This window comes from Vulpes lagopus, chromosome 8, assembly GCF_018345385.1.
Source record: "Vulpes lagopus strain Blue_001 chromosome 8, ASM1834538v1, whole genome shotgun sequence".
Lineage (NCBI taxonomy): Eukaryota > Metazoa > Chordata > Mammalia > Carnivora > Canidae > Vulpes > Vulpes lagopus.
In genome coordinates this window covers 5,379,580-5,391,739 of record NC_054831.1, presented here as the reverse complement: position 1 = coordinate 5,391,739, position 12,160 = coordinate 5,379,580, and the positions used below count along the sequence as shown (strand labels likewise).

Here is a 12,160-nt window from a genome sequence, read left to right as displayed (position 1 = left end):
ATTTAGAATATATATATATATATATATATATATATATATATATATATATATGGTTAAGTCTAAAGTCAGAAGGAAAAGAAAAGGTTTTGTTTTTCCCAGTTAAGCATCTTCTAGCAGTTGAAGTATTTGGTTTGTGTTATCAGATTCTGGCCTAAAACCAAATGATAGGAATGAATCATACTTGGTATAATATGCGCCTTACAGAGCTATTATGTGGTACCCAGGTGCACTGCGTTTTACAAAATGAAATCAGATCTCTGCCCTTGTCTCGGGTGAGCAGTTATGACATCATGAACTAGGTGCTTGGATGCAGTTCAAAGAGCTGAGAACAAGTTACGAGAGCCAGGGAAAGCAAACGTTGGCATTCCAGAGAGGTCACACAATCTCCCCCAGGCTTGCAAAGCTGCTGATACCAACTCTCTGTGGAACCTAGTGGAGAAAAGCTTTGTGGGCATGTTTGTGCTTTTTCCCTGAAAGAACAGAGGTTGTCAGGAACCGTGTAGCTGCTGCTATGGTGAATCTTCCAGAAAATCTGTTCCCCGAGAACATGCGAGAGGAAATCCTACATTCCCTGCAAACTCTGAGTTCTCTGCTCCACGACCAGCATTTGAGATCGGACCCAGAGTACCTGATTGTGGGGGAGGGAATGCATGTGTGGGTGGGCAGCTGGGTGGAGGTGGGTGCCTGGATAAATGCACAGACATCCACACCCCAAGGTGGAGCATTCCTCTGCAGCAACAGCCAGAGGAGGAAGGGTTTATACATCCTCAATTCTTTGTTCTTAGGAAGAACTACAGTTAGGAGCCGGTGCCTCTGAAGGAGAGGTTATTTCACACATCTGCACATCTGAACGACAGATAAAGACAAAACGAAAACAAAGAAGACTTGAAGGCCTAATATTTCATTAAGATCCATTTTTCCTCAGAGAGAATGCACAGAAATTCTGTTGTTGGAGTAATCGTGCTGAGCTTGCTTCCCTTGGGGATGGGGGCTGGACTCTCTCTGCTGCACTTTTTCTTTAAACATTTCAGAAAATGTTTAAGGAGGCCCATTTCATTTTTTGTCATTATTCAAAATAACCTGTTGCTTTCCAGTTAATATGAAGCCTAGCAGGTGAAAGGTAAATAAAAAGGGAAGCGACGCCCATTTTAGCAGTTTCTCAGAAGCAGTTAAAAAAAATGACACTCGAGTTTTATAGGCTGAGGAATATTTTAAAACCAAGCAATCCAACAAGTACTCGCTGGGTGAAGCGAGGTGGGAGATTTCCAAAATACTATTACTTTCCCCCCAGCCCCACAGGCTCCGTGGGCCCGAGAGTGGCGGGGCCTCTGGGTGTCCCTCTCATCCCCAGGGGGTGTCTGCAGGAGCCACGTATCCGCTTCCCAAGGTGAGGTGGGCCCCACTTAAAGCTTAAGCTGCTTAGTCCCGACAAGCACTTATGTTACCGAGCATTAACGGCAGAAAATCCTGATCCAGGGAATAGAAAGGGCTGCAGAGCTGACATCGCGGGGAAGGCCGCCCTCACCGCCTTGGGGCTGGGGACTGGACTCTCTCTGCTGCACTCTGGTCTCTGAGCACTGCCACATTTGCGGATGAAATGACTCAGTTTCCCCCCTACCCCCAAGATTTTATTTATTTATTTATTTATTTATTTATTTATTTATTTATTTATTTGAGAGAGAGAGAGAGACAGACAGAACAGGTACAAATTGGGGAGGAGGAGCAAAGGGAGAGGGAGAAGCAGACTCCCTGCTGAGCAGGGGGCTCCAGGACCCTGAGATCATGACCTGAGCTGAAGAGAGACCCTTACGGACTGAGCCCCCCAGGCACCACACAGAATCCAGGCTGGCTGCTGCCTGCAGCAGGGCCGGCCCCAGACCGCATGCACCTGCCACCTGGCCCGCAGAGCCTGCCTGCCGGGCTCACCGCCACCGGCAGCCCCCGAGGCTGACACACCTGTCCTAGTTGGGGTCCTCGGGCTCCTGCTGCTCGCTGCTCTCCATCCAGCTGCTTCCTTGCCAGCGGCCGGAGCAGAGCAGCAGCACCTCGCCCTGCAGCGGAGGCAGAGACCTGAGCGGGAAATGCGGCTGCAGCCCGGAGTGGCCGAGGGCGGGAGCCATGTGGCTTGCATGATGCCCAAGCGGCTCAGGGTGGCTCCGGGGTGGCCCTCCGGGGTGGCCCCGAGGACCCGGTCAGTGGCGTCAAGACCGCCCAGGAGGCCTCCGGGGCTACAAAAATCCCCAGGACCCAACCACCGGCCCTCCCGCCGCGACCTTCACTCCGAGCCCCGCACCACCGCACCACCGCCACCTGCGGGGACACTCCTGCTGCTCCTTTCCGTGACGCGCGGTGCCCACGGCCAGGTACCGGGAACACGGGGGACCCGGGGTCGTGGGGTGGGGGCAGAGGGGGAGGGGTCCCTCGGGATCTGCTGCATGAGGGGAGGGGAGGGGTCCCTCGGGATCTGCTGCATGGGGGGAGGGGAGGGGTCCCTCGGGATCTGCTGCATGGGGGAGAGGGGAGGGGGTCCCTCGGGATCTGCTGCATGGGGGGAGGGGAGGGGGTCCCTCGGGATCTGCTGCATGGGGGAGGGGGGTCCCTTGGGATCTGCTGCATGTCTCGTACTTGGATAAGCATCACAAGGATCTGTAAGAACGACGCAGGCGACACCCGGGTCCCCAGGGAGAGACCACGTCTGTGCCCGGCCCCCGGAAAGCCCGGAGCCTCGCCCTGGGGCTCAGCGGCACAGAACCAGGCTCCCTGCGAAGCCCGGGAGGAGGCCGGGAGCAGAGGGGCCGGGCTGGGCAGGCTGAGGATGACCCCGGGCCGGCGGGTCCCGACAGAGCCTGGCGGCCGCGGTGCAAAGACAAACCCTAGGACCTGGACACCTGGGCTGCTGGTCAGGGCCACGGGCCACGGGAGCCCCGCGCCGGCTCGCCACTTCCCTGTGAACCTCAGGTCACCGGCAAGTAAGAGGTGGTCTAGCAGGGCAGCGACTCTCTCCCTCTGTGTCTCATGAATACATAAATAAATAAAATATTTTTTAATAAAATGTAGCATGTTTTCCTTTCTTCCCTCAGTCTTTCACAACTTATCACGGTGGCTTTTTTAATTTGCTATTTAATGTCATTTCCAGTAAAGAAAAACTAAAATGTAAAAAAAAATTTTTTACCATTTGTGTTTATGTTGCGCAATTTCTGTTGAAGTGCAAATAAAGAGCATTTATCTCATATGCTGAATAGCCAGGATTGGACGATTTGTATTTCGTGGCGCGTACCCGCACCTATGCTTCCTCCCGACCAGCACATCAGAAATGCCCCAAAACATCAACTCAACTGTTTTATTTCTCTCCTTGATCCGCACATGTTCCCCTAACCCTCTGTTTTTGACTTACTGATGGGTTAAGGAAGGACTGGAAGGAAAAAGAAGAGACTTCTGTCTTTTGCCCTTTCTTGGTGTGTCATCATTCTTGGCGTAAGTGGTTGGCTCCTGCAAGAAGTAAGAACGGGTAATAATTATAGGATCTGTGGTCATTAGTGTTTCTCACTATGCCATTGACTTCTTCCTGCATTTGAAGCAAGTTCTGCATCTAATAGAAAGCGTGCCTCCTGGGGTCATCTCTGTCTGCCTCCCTGAGTAGCCAGGGATGCAGCAGGATTATTATCATTTACCTTTTACTCACTTTGAGTCTCCCTGAACTCCACGTGGCATCCTGCGTCCCCAGAATTCTGCGCTTATGGAGCATCACAAAAGCTGCATGGGACTGGGGACACGCATACTGTGTGTGCCTCCTCTGCACACACTCGTGCTCCACTGTCCCATCAGGCTCTGCTTACAAAACACAAGTTCAATGATACAACGGGTAGTAATTTCAAGTAACAAAGCATTAACCCAAGCACACGGGGACCCCCTGAGCACCGGGGGTTACGTATCCACAAAGCTGGCACTTCTGCTGACAAACGTCACAATAATTAGTTCGGCCAACCAGATTCTCTCTGTCGGGAAGTTAAACAGAGATGTAACAGCGAGAGAAGCATCAGTCACTAAGAACCAGGACACGTGGCAGGAGCAGAAGATATCTGAGCCACAAATAAAGCACCATAAAGACTATTCAAAAGTCCCTGGTCCTGAGATATCTGGGATTTCCTTAGCTTCTGATGACTTCCATTTCTATCTCTGCGTGGTCTGTGCTGTATCACAGTTGCTGCATTTTGCAGGAGGTCTGGGTATGGGCTGAAATTTTACTGATTACCACACTTATCCTTGTAATGCGTCTCTCATTACCCAGCATAATTTGAATAATTCTTTGTTTCTTGCAGCTAGGAGCCTGAAAAATAATTAAGGTAAATGGTTGCTATTGGTAGGATAATTTTTTAACAAAAGGAGGAAAGACAGCTGGACTTTAGATAAAGGAGCCCCAAGAATGAATAGATATCAGTGTTCCCAGCACAGTAGCTGAGATGGGACCTGTTCACACAGCAACTTCCCTTAGACGCGTGGAGATGAAACAGTGACTAGAGTTATTGGGTTATTCACCTGACACGTCTCTGTATGTATGTATGTGTGTGCACATGTACATCAGGTGGTTCTTGCTGAGTTGTTTATAACAGCAAAAAAATTACAAACAACCTAAATGTCCAACAACATAAGGTTGGCTAAATTATAGCATTCAGATGATAATTTTTTCAGGCAAAAAAAAAATCTGTCTGTAGGGGTGCCTGGTGGCTCAGTCCGTTAAGGATCTGCCTTCAGGGTCCTGGGATCCAGCCCCGCATTGGGCTCCCTGCTCAGCGGGGAGTCTGCTTCTCCCTCTCCCTCTGCAGCTCCCCCTGCTTGTGCTCTCTCTCACACACTCTCTCTCTCTGTCAAATAAATAAATAAAATCTTTTTTTAAAAAAATAAGTCTGTCTTTAAAAAAATATTTAGCAGTGTACATGTCCGAATGATCACAATATAGTTGGAAAAGCAGATAAATATGTGTACGTACCTTGACATTGACAATTATGTTCTGGAAGTATAAATATTTATTTACTTATTTATGTGAATAGAAGAAAACTAAAATGTTAGAAACTATTTATCTCCAGACTGTCAGATTAATAGTTTTTTTTCTATTTGTCCATTTTGTAATTCTTAATTTTTTAATATATTTTAAGAGATGAGAAAAAATTAAAAATTTTCTCTGAAAAGCTAATAAATTCCCATGACTACAATTCCACGCTCAATAAGTAACAGTATAATTATGATTTGACCTCTCATGCAGTTAAGTATAGTGATTAAGAGGATGTATTTCTGAAGTCAAAGAGTTCTTGGCTCAAATTATAGGTCTGTCACTTTCTAGCTATTTGACCTTGAGCAAGAAAACTTAATCAGCCTGTTTCCTCGTCTGTAAGATGAAGTTTTCAATAAATGACCACTTTCAGAGTTATAAGAAGTAAATGAGATGATTAATTCCCTTCCGCTTATTATCTCTTCTGCTCATTATGTATCCGAGTGACTAGGGGGCTGATACATAGTAGCTGCTCAATAAATACTTGGTAACTGAATGGGCACCTGCAAATATACATGCCAGAGAATGAAGACAATGGGAATCACAACAAAAACAGGCCAAAAACCAAACAAACAAACAAGAACAAAACAAAACAAAAAAAGGCCAATATGATTATATTTTATTTTCTCCTTTTTCCACTGACATTTTGTGTAACCTGTGATATGTAAAAATAAATATTAACTTACAACATCTTTAGCTTCATTTTATTAGGAAATTAATGCTATCTTGTTTGGTCTTTAATCTTTGTGTTAAAGATCTAAGGTGACATTAGAACTCATAATACCTCTATTTTATCATTTTTATCATTTTATCACAATAATTAAATGTGTTAATTTGATATTTAATAAGTAACTAATTTACTGGGTTCAAATCTTTGAATGGCTTAAAAATGGTCTAGAGGCAAAATTCTCCTTTCCTCTCCTGTTGCTTTCACTCCCCCTTCCTGACGTTCTCTCCAAACAGATAACCAGGACTCTCAATCCCTGAGGTGCTTTCCCCGGGGAATTTTTAAATCTATTGTCACTTAAATTTTGGTCCCCTCAAAATACGTCCAAGTCCTAACACCTAGTCCCTACGAATGTGACCCTATTTGGAAATAGGTCTTTGCAGATGTAATTAGGGATGTAAAAGTGAGATCATCCTGGAGTTAGGGTGGCCGCTCTATCCAAGGACAGGTGTCCTTTCAAGAGAAGAGGAAGGCAGAGGAAGGTTTGAGGTACAAAGAGAAGGGCCAAGGGACGGTAAGAGCAGAGATTGGGGAGGGATGGGATTTTGTACTTGGAACCTCCAGAACTGTAAAAAGAGCACATTTCTGTGGTTTTTAAGTTACCAAGCCTTTGATAATTTGTTGCAGCCCAAGGAAACGAACATAACATAACATCTAAGCAATATGGGAATAACCCTGGACTTTCATTCACTGTGTAACAGTTGTTCTTAGAGTTGCAATGTGGTATCTACAGGGCTGTCGCAAAAGTCAAAACCCTGCATGGTTTTTAAACCACAGGAAAGTTGGAGGAAAAATATTTTCTACTCTTTGACAATGCTGGGGCTTAATTATACGTTTCTTGAATTGCAGCTTCAGGGAATTTCAAAACCCATAATTTATCCTTCTTCTACCATACGAAATATTCTATTGGGACAAACAAGATCAGGGCTGTTATACTCAGTTCATCTTACCCAGAAAGTAGAAGCAGTAATTCATACTTTCACGGAGAGAGAGAGAGAGAGAAAATTTGCCTAAAGCGGCCGATTTTAATTTCTGCATTTTCTAGTTTTTAACACAGGGGTTAAGCTGTAGTTAATGCTGAAAATAAATGTGTTGCTTGGAGCCAGGGGCAGAAAATGTGCATCTCATGAATAGTGCCAGGCATTAAAGCTCTTTGTCCCCAGATAGTGGAAGCAGGGTGGAAGGGGCAAAGGGGCCCTTGGGGCGGGAGGAGCTCCCGGGGGCTGGCAGAGGCGGCCTTGGGAGGGCAGCTATTACAAACAGAAGTCCTTCAACATTTTCCAGCATGCATCCAGTTGCACAACCTAGCTGCATCCAGTTCCAGCAGTATTAGCATAGGCACACCTGTCATCCTGTTTTATCCCTACAGTTGTCCTCTGACACAACTGCTCTGCCCATTTCACAGATGCAACCACTGAGGTTTCCAGGGTAAAACATGACTCCACCAGGGTGGTTCCCAATAGTAAGCTGTACATAGGCTGGAACCCGTATTTGGGGATTTCAAATTAAGCCCTCTTTTCATGAATTGACAGTTACTTTTAAGTTTTTTAGGTTTTTTTTTTTTTAAGATTTTATATTATTTGCGAGAGATATATAGAGAGAGGCAGAGACATAGGCAGAGGGACAAGCAGAGGGAGAAGCAGGCCCCCTGATGAAGGACTCGATCTCAGGACCCCGGGATCACGACCTGAGCCAAAGGCAGACGCTCAACCACTGAGCCACCCAGGCGTCCCACGACAGCTACTTTTTAAATGACAGTAAATCTTCCCAGCCCAGTACTCGACCCTGTTTGTTTCCATTTTAGAAAAGAGAACCACATAAAGCTCTCCAGGGCCCACAAACCAGAGAGGAAGCTGAAGTCAAGGGTATGCGGTGGGGGTTCTCGTGAGCACCAGCTTTCCGAATGACGCCCGCTCAAGGCTGTGCCCTGGGTGAGACCCTAACATCGTGATGGGGGTGGGTTAGGCGGGGGTACAGTGCTCCGTGCTCCTCACCGGTTATCTGCTAGAGGTCAGCATCCGAGCAAGAAAACCTGCCCACTGTACCCCATATGTAGCGGAATGGGATCACCCAAAATGTCAAACAAAAAATGTCAAAGGAGGTTTATATCACTATGCAAGTAATACCCAAAAGGGATCGTTTTACAGGAGAAGGGCACATCCTTGCATTTGAAACTGACAGCAAAGAACCCGGCTTACGTCTATCAGGGGACCCGCCAGGCTGGCCCGACCCACGGCCTCTCGGGAGCCGGGTCTCGTGTTCCCTTCCCAGCTGCTTGTGCTGATGACTGTGTCCCATGAAGGGCTGCTCTAGAGATACACAGTTGGCCTGGCGCTCTGGTCTACGAGGTGCCGGGCCGCCGCTGAGGTTTGCATCTCTTTCTATAGATTTGCAGGCAGAGGAAAGGAAGCATCTCTCTTTCTGAAACTCCAGCGGGCCTAGCAGTTGCCAGAACTGAAGTAGGATGTGTGCTGTGTGAGCACTTTTACAAGCTGCATTTGCATATTTTATTCCTGTTCGAAGGCTAAATAACGGATTCAGGTTCTGAGCAGTAGAAACTCTACATAAATGATGAGCCAGGCTGTGCTCAGGTGAACCTTGTCCCACTTTTGCCACCACTGGTCCTCAAGAATGAACCCAAGGATGGCGACTTGGGGGTTCGGAGGGGTCTGGGGGACGCTGATCCAAACTATAGGTTGTTTTCCCCATGGGTCAAGGACATCGTTGTGGTCTGTGGGATGCTAAACAGTATGGAAGGCTGGCATTGCCCTGCCCAACCTGAGTATGAGCTTAAGGCTGCCATGTGCTGAGAACTGCCCATCGGTGTCACATGACCCTAGGGGTCTAGATGATCTCCCTGGGGCACACAGCGAGCAGGTAAATGCAATCGTGACAGTTGATTGGGAACAAATTTTTTCAAACCAACCATTCATCAGAACCTGATGCTCTGTGACGTGTTGAGGATGGGAGAGATAAAGTGAAAAGAGCCTCCGCCTAAAAAACACAATGAATTAATTACGTTTATCAAAACTAGTAAGAAAGGTAAGTAAGCTGCCAGGCCCAAAATTGGCTTCAAAGAGTCCATGGTGGAAATGATAGGAAATCCAGGATGTGCTTTAAAATCATTGGGCAGGGAAGGGGCGGGAGGATTAGGTGGGATGGTGAGGAAGTGAGACTCATCACGAGCTAATAATTGTGGAGGTTTAGGTTCTAGTACATCAGGGTTCCTCATTCCCTCATGTTGTATGCTTTTCAAACTTTCCACTGTAGAAAACAAAAGTGCAGTATTTCATTTACAATCTCAAAACCCATCAGACACGTGAAATTAAACCTTCTAAGAATTGTGCTATCCCTATATGGAGAAATCTGAAACACCTAACGGAAAAACCTGAAAATTCGAAGAGACAGACAGATTATTATTGTTACTGTAATGAATCAATTTTCACCCTAGTTAATCTATAAATTCAATACAATCCCAGTCAAAATTCCAACAGGAATTTATTAGAATTTGATTCTTGAGTTCACATGAAGAAAATATGCCAGAAGAGCTGTACAATTTAAGGAACAAAAAAGAAAGAGAAGGAAAGTATGATACCAAGTATCAGAGCACATTGCACAGCTATAATTAACACAGTGCGACACTGGCATAAGAAGGGACATGTATTAATAGAATAAGGTAGGGAATTGGGAAATAGGCCCGTATATATAAGAATCTGGTTTAATATAAAGACAGCATTTCCAAAAGAAAAAAAAAAAAAGGCAGCATTTCAAATGGGAAAAATTCAGTTTTTCATTTGGGAAAAAAAAATCTATTTACAAATATTTATATATTAATAAAACTTCTATGTTTTTTTAAGGTTTTTTTTTTTAAGATTTTATTCATTTATTCATGAGAGACACAGAGAGAGAGAGACAGAGACAGAGACACAGGCAGAGGGAGAAGCAGGCTCCATGCAGGGAGCCCGATGTGGGACTCAATCAGGGGTCTCCAGGATCACGCCCTGGGCCGAAGGCAGACGCCAAACCGTTGAGCCACCCAGGGATCCCCAAAGTTTTATTTTTAACTAATCTCTACACCCAATGTGGAGCTCCACCTCACAATCCTGAGATCAAGAGTCACATGCTCTACCGACTGAGCCAGCCCGGAGTCCCTCAGTGTGTTTATATATTGAGATGTCTATGTATATCCTATTTCTATATTTATACAGCCATCCAAAATTATATATTTACTTTAAATGTTTATTTTACATGCTTGCACATTTTCATTTGAAAAATGTTTAATTAATATTTGTTTGTATATTCCATGTAGGAGATTAAAGGTAAACAAAATAACATTCCCACTCGTGTGGCTCTCACTGTCCACACACAAAAATGTAAACTACATATACTACATATACATGCATGTGTAGGCTTATATATGTGCACACACACGTATGCATGGATGCATATACATTTTGTGAATATGTGTATGTGATGACATGAAGAAAGCCATGGAGACACGGAGGGGTGGTGGGGAGGCTTCGGAAGGCTTCCCCAGTGAGAGACCTTGCAGCCCACAGGAGGAGGTCCGGCCCCAGCAGAGCAGGCCTGACAGCCCGCAGGGGCAAGGCCTGAAGGCGGCCATGGCTGAGATGCTGTAACCATGTAGTGTGACCATAGGAAGAGGTCCACGGTGGGGAGGCACCAGCAGTGAGGGTGGAAATGGATGGTAGAGCTAAGTCATGGCTGTCATGACCAGGTGAGGGTAGAAGGACCCTCTGGAGGGCAGCTTGGAGACAGAGCAGAGGCAAGCAGACACATCTGGAAGCCACCACAGGGGGCCTGCGGAGAAACAGAGTCCTAGAGCTTGGAGAGGAGGGAGGGCTCAGGTGAGGAGGCTGGCCTCCCCATGGGAAGAGGTTCAAGGCATTTAGACAGGGTCACAGCCCTGGTGCCCAGGGCAATCACCTGGGGGCTTTCCAACATGCCAATCGAGTAGCGGTGCAAGGACGATGGTATTTCTCAGAAGCTCCTTGGACGGTTCCACTGAACAGCCAGACCTGAGAACCATGGAGGTTCTAGGCCAGGACAGCTGGAGGGGGCTCGGAACTGATACAAAGAACCCAGAAGAGGAGGTACCTGGGTGGAGGAGGCCAGTTGGTGTCGGAGAATCCCTGCCAGCCCCAGGAGCTTCTGTCACAGCACGATGGCGCCCGTCTGGGGAGCTCAGGCCGCCAGGACAGAGTACCACGGACTACATAACTGACGTTTATTTCCTCAGTCCCAAAGGCCAGAAGTCCAAGGTCAAGGGGTCAGCAGGGCTGGCTTCTGGTGACACCCCTCTCCTGGCGCCTTCTCGTTATGCTGCACCCCATGGTCTGTACCCTGTGCACCATTCCTGGTGTCCCCTTCTGCGTCCTAACCTCCTCTTCTTAGGGCCTCTCCGGTCAGATCAGGCTGGGGCCCACCCTACCAGCCTCATGTCAGCTCAATTCTTTGTTTAAATACATTCTGAGGGGGCCCGTGGGCGGCTCAGTGGTTGAGCGTCTTGCCTTTGGCTCAGGTCGTGACCCCGGGGTCCAGGGATCCAGTCCCACATCAGGCTCCCCGCAAGGAGCCTGCTTCTCCCTCTGCCTGTGTCTCTGCCTCTCTCTGTGTGTGTCTCTCATGAATTAATAAATAAAATCTTTTAAAATTTTTTAAAAATTAAAAAAAAAAACACTTTGAGGTACTGGGGGTTGCATGTGGAGGAGACATAATTCAGCCCACAACAGCATCTTAGAAGCAGTGAACAAATTAACCAGAAGGTGGCTTGTCCCCTCAGCCCTGGAGGGACCAGCTGCCCACAGGTCCCAACTGCTCAGGAGCCGGCGACGTTCTAATTTAAGGGGGCCCCTGAAGGGCGCATGTCGTTACCTCCTTGCCATCCACCAGGCCGCCGACGGATGGGAGGAGGAGAAGTCTGATGACTGGCGTCTCAGCAAGAGAATCAAGAACATGCTTTATTTCCTTGGAGTCAAAGCAAGGACAAGCGGATGTCACTGTTACCAAGTACTTCTCCCTCATGTTAGCCAATATGCGGTGGGCCTACCCTCACTAGCTCCGTTTTCGGGATGTTTCTGAGGAAACCGAGTGTAGCAAGGTCATGTGACCTGCTAATGCTCTCAACGCAGGGAAAGAACAGTGCTGCCCAGGCCTTGACCTTGGCCCATCTCACTCCAGAGCCTGTATCTCCGACACCCACACCTCTGCTTCTCTCCCAAGTTACAACACCTACGTCTTTGCTTAGAAACATTCCTAAGTCTTTTAGAACTGCGGGTTCTAAGGCGATTTCAGATCAAAGAAGCGATCTTCTATCAGAGTTTTCCAATCCTTTCTCATCCCTATGACTTTGAAAGCCCTTAATC

At 47.0% G+C, this 12,160-nt stretch overlaps 1 long non-coding RNA gene across 2 annotated transcripts in view; it reads right to left on the bottom strand.

Annotated features, from left to right (window-relative positions):
• LOC121496669 overlaps positions 1 to 12,160 on the bottom strand; it is a 36,346-nt gene that overhangs the window by 22,263 nt on the left and 1,923 nt on the right. For both annotated transcript variants that reach the window (XR_005989303.1, XR_005989304.1), the window contains exon 2: positions 3,395 to 3,489. This is a non-coding gene — a long non-coding RNA (uncharacterized LOC121496669). The remainder of the gene's footprint in view (positions 1 to 3,394; positions 3,490 to 12,160) is intronic.